The following is a 5348-nucleotide window of genomic DNA, read 5'->3' on the forward strand; positions in this document are numbered from 1 at the left end:
CAAAAATCCTTCAGGATGCTCCAAAATGACTCATCTATATCTATAATGATAGATCTTGATTAGGAGTATCTTTTTCTAGTACATGTCAAGTATCTATTTTGAAGTCTTGATCGATTTTGGGGGTTGGGAAGGATCAGGTGATGGTTTTGGGTGTGATTTGATTTTCGTCTAGAACATCAAAAATCCTTCAGGATGCTCCAAAATGACTCATCTATATCTATAATGATAGATCTTGATTAGGAGTATCTTTTTCTAGTACATGTCAAGTATCTATTTTGAAGTCTTGATCGATTTTGGGGGTTGGGAAGGATCAGGTGATGGTTTTGGGTGTGATTTGATTTTCGTCTAGAACATCAAAAATCCTTCAGGATGCTCCAAAATGACTCATCTATATCTATAATGATAGATCTTGATTAGGAGTATCTTTTTCTAGTACATGTCAAGTATCTATTTTGAAGTCTTGATCGATTTTGGGGGTTGGGAAGGATCAGGTGATGGTTTTGGGTGTGATTTGATTTTCGTCTAGAACATCAAAAATCCTTCAGGATGCTCCAAAATGACTCATCTATATCTATAATGATAGATCTTGATTAGGAGTATCTTTTTCTAGTACATGTCAAGTATCTATTTTGAAGTCTTGATCGATTTTGGGGGTTGGGAAGGATCAGGTGATGGTTTTGGGTGTGATTTGATTTTCGTCTAGAACATCAAAGATCCTTCAGGATGCTCCAAAATGACTCATCTATATCTATAATGATAGATCTTGATTAGGAGTATCTTTTTCTAGTACATGTCAAGTATATATTTTGAAGTCTTGATCGATTTTGGGGGTTGGGAAGGATCAGGTGATGGTTTTGGGTGTGATTTGATTTTCGTCTAGAACATCAAAAATCCTTCAGGAAGCTCCAAAATGACTCATCTATATCTATAATGATAGATCTTGATTAGGAGTATCTTTTTCTAGTACATGTCAAGTATCTATTTTGAAGTCTTGATCGATTTTGGGGGTTGGGAAGGATCAGGTGATGGTTTTGGGTGTGATTTGATTTTCGTCTAGAACATCAAAAATCCTTCAGGATGCTCCAAAATGACTCATCTATATCTATAATGATAGATCTTGATTAGGAGTATCTTTTTCTAGTACATGTCAAGTATCTATTTTGAAGTCTTGATCGATTTTGGGGGTTGGGAAGGATCAGGTGATGGTTTTGGGTGTGATTTGATTTTCGTCTAGAACATCAAAAATCCTTCAGGATGCTCCAAAATGACTCATCTATATCTATAATGATATATCTTGATTAGGAGTATCTTTTTCTAGTACATGTCAAGTATCTATTTTGAAGTCTTGATCGATTTTGGGGGTTGGGAAGGATCAGGTGATGGTTTTGGGTGTGATTTGATTTTCGTCTAGAACATCAAAAATCCTTCAGGATGCTCCAAAATGACTCATCTATATCTATCTATATCTATAATGATAGATCTTGATTAGGAGTATCTTTTTCTAGTACATGTCAAGTATCTATTTTGAAGTCTTGATCGATTTTGGGGGTTGGGAAGGATCAGGTGATGGTTTTGGGTGTGATTTGATTTTCGTCTAGAACATCAAAAATCCTTCAGGATGCTTCTAAATGACTCATCTATATCTATAATGATAGATCTTGATTAGGAGTATCTTTTTCTAGTACAAGTCAAGTATCTATTTTGAACTCTTGATCGATTTTAGGGGTTGGGAAGGATCAGGTGATGGTTTTGGGTGTGATTTGATTTTCGTCTAGAACATCAAAAATCCTTCAGGATGCTCCAAAATGACTCATCTATATCTATAATGATAGATCTTGATTAGGAGTATCTTTTTTTAGTATAAGTCAAGTATCTATTTTGAACCCTTGATCGATTTTGGGGGTTGGGAAGGATCAGGTGATGGTTTTGGGTGTGATTTGATTTTCGTCTAGAACATCAAAAATCCTTCAGGATGCTCCAAAATGACTCATCTATATCTATAATGATAGATCTTGATTAGGAGTATCTTTTTCTAGCACAAGTCAAGTATCTATTTTGAACCCTTGATCGATTTTGGGGGTTGGGAAGGATCAGGTGATGGTTTTGGGTGTGATTTGATTTTCGTCTAGAACATCAAAAATCCTTCAGGATGCTCCAAAATGACTCATCTATATCTATAATGATAGATCTTGATTAGGAGTATCTTTTTCTAGTACAAGTCAAGTATCTATTTTGAACCCTTGATCGATTTTGGGGGTTGGGAAGGATCAGGTGATGGTTTTGGATGTGATTTGATTTTCGTCTAGAATATCACAAATCCTTCAGGATGCTCCAAAAATGACTCATCTATTTCTATAATAATAGATCTTGATTAGGAGTATCTTTTTCTAGTACAAGTCAAGTATCTATTTTGAACCCTGGATCGATTTTGGGGGTTGGGAAGGATCAGGTGATGGTTTTGGGTGTGATTTGATTTTCGTCTAGAACATCAAAAATCCTTCAGGATGCTCCAAAATGACTCATCTATATCTATAATGATAGATCTTGATTAGGAGTATCTTTTTCTAGTACATGTCAAGTATCTATTTTGAACCCCTGATCGATTTTGGGGGTTGGGAAGGATCAGGTGATGGTTTTGGGTGTGATTTGATTTTCGTCTAGAACATCAAAAATCCTTCAGGATGCTCCAAAATGACTCATCTATATCTATAATGATAGACTTGATTAGGAGTATCTTTTTCTAGTACAAGTCAAGTATCTATTTTGAACCCTTGATCGATTTTGGGGGTTGGGAAGGATCAGGTGATGGTTTTGGGTGTGATTTGATTTTCGTCTAGAACATCAAAAATCCTTCAGGATGCTCCAAAATGACTCATCTATATCTATAATGATAGATCTTGATTAGAAGTATCTTTTTCTAGTACATGTCAAGTATCTATTTTGAAGTCTTGATCGATTTTGGGGGTTGGGAAGGATCAGGTGATGGTTTTGGGTGTGATTTGATTTTCGTCTAGAACATCAAAAATCCTTCAGGATGCTCCAAAATGACTCATCTATATCTATAATGATAGATCTTGATTAGGAGTATCTTTTTCTAGTACATGTCAAGTATCTATTTTGAAGTCTTGATCGATTTTGGGGGTTGGGAAGGATCAGGTGATGGTTTTGGGTGTGATTTGATTTTCGTCTAGAACATCAAAAATCCTTCAGGATGCTCCAAAATGACTCATCTATATCTATAATGATAGATCTTGATTAGGAGTATCTTTTTCTAGTACATGTCAAGTATCTATTTTGAAGTCTTGATCGATTTTGGGGGTTGGGAAGGATCAGGTGATGGTTTTGGGTGTGATTTGATTTTCGTCTAGAACATCAAAAATCCTTCAGGATGCTCCAAAATGACTCATCTATATCTATAATGATAGATCTTGATTAGGAGTATCTTTTTCTAGTACATGTCAAGTATCTATTTTGAAGTCTTGATCGATTTTGGGGGTTGGGAAGGATCAGGTGATGGTTTTGGGTGTGATTTGATTTTCGTCTAGAACATCAAAAATCCTTCAGGATGCTCCAAAATGACTCATCTATATCTATAATGATAGATCTTGATTAGGAGTATCTTTTTCTAGTACATGTCAAGTATCTATTTTGAAGTCGTGGTCGATTTTGGGGGTTGGGAAGGATCAGGTGATGGTTTTGGGTGTGATTTGATTTTCGTCTAGAACATCAAAAATCCTTCAGGATGCTCCAAAATGACTCATCTATATCTATAATGATAGATCTTGATTAGGAGTATCTTTTTCTAGTACATGTCAAGTATCTATTTTGAAGTCTTGATCGATTTTGGGGGTTGGGAAGGATCAGGTGATGGTTTTGGGTGTGATTTGATTTTCGTCTAGAACATCAAAAATCCTTCAGGATGCTCCAAAATGACTCATCTATATCTATAATGATAGATCTTGATTAGGAGTATCTTTTTCTAGTACATGTCAAGTATCTATTTTGAAGTCTTGATCGATTTTGGGGGTTGGGAAGGATCAGGTGATGGTTTTGGGTGTGATTTGATTTTCGTCTAGAACATCAAAAATCCTTCAGGATGCTCCAAAATGACTCATCTATATCTATAATGATAGATCTTGATTAGGAGTATCTTTTTCTAGTACATGTCAAGTATCTATTTTGAAGTCTTGATCGATTTTGGGGGTTGGGAAGGATCAGGTGATGGTTTTGGGTGTGATTTGATTTTCGTCTAGAACATCAAAAATCCTTCAGGATGCTCCAAAATGACTCATCTATATCTATAATGATAGATCTTGATTAGGAGTATCTTGTTCTAGTACATGTCAAGTATCTATTTTGAAGTCTTGATCGATTTTGGGGGTTGGGAAGGATCAGGTGATGGTTTTGGGTGTGATTTGATTTTCGTCTAGAACATCAAAAATCCTTCAGGATGCTCCAAAATGACTCATCTATATCTATAATGATAGACCTTGATTAGGAGTATCTTCTTCTAGTACATGTCAAGTATCTATTTTGAAGTCTTGATCGATTTTGGGGGTTGGGAAGGATCAGGTGATGGTTTTGGGTGTGATTTGATTTTCGTCTAGAACATCAAAAATCCTTCAGGATGCTCCAAAATGACTCATCTATATCTATAATGATAGATCTTGATTAGGAGTATCTTTTTCTAGTACATGTCAAGTATCTATTTTGAAGTCTTGATCGATTTTGGGGGTTGGGAAAGATCAGGTGATGGTTTTGGGTGTGATTTGATTTTCGTCTAGAACATCAAAAATCCTTCAGGATGCTCCAAAACGACTCATCTATATCTATAATGATAGATCTTGATTAGGAGTATCTTTTTCTAGTACATGTCAAGTATCTATTTTGAAGTCTTGATCGATTTTGGGGGTTGGGAAGGATCAGGTGATGGTTTTGGGTGTGATTTGATTTTCGTCTAGAACATCAAAAATCCTTCAGGATGCTCCAAAATGACTCATCTATATCTATAATGATAGATCTTGATTAGGAGTATCTTTTTCTAGTACATGTCAAGTATCTATTTTGAAGTCTTGATCGATTTTGGGGGTTGGGAAGGATCAGGTGATGGTTTTGGGTGTGATTTGATTTTCGTCTAGAACATCAAAAATCCTTCAGGATGCTTCTAAATGACTCATCTATATCTATAATGATAGATCTTGATTAGGAGTATCTTTTTCTAGTACAAGTCAAGTATCTATTTTGAACTCTTGATCGATTTTAGGGGTTGGGAAGGATCAGGTGATGGTTTTGGGTGTGATTTGATTTTCGTCTAGAACATCAAAAATCCTTCAGGATGCTCCAAAATG

Source organism: Eupeodes corollae, unplaced genomic scaffold (genome assembly GCF_945859685.1).
Source record: "Eupeodes corollae unplaced genomic scaffold, idEupCoro1.1 scaffold_235, whole genome shotgun sequence".
In the NCBI taxonomy this organism is placed as follows: Eukaryota; Metazoa; Arthropoda; class Insecta; order Diptera; family Syrphidae; genus Eupeodes; species Eupeodes corollae.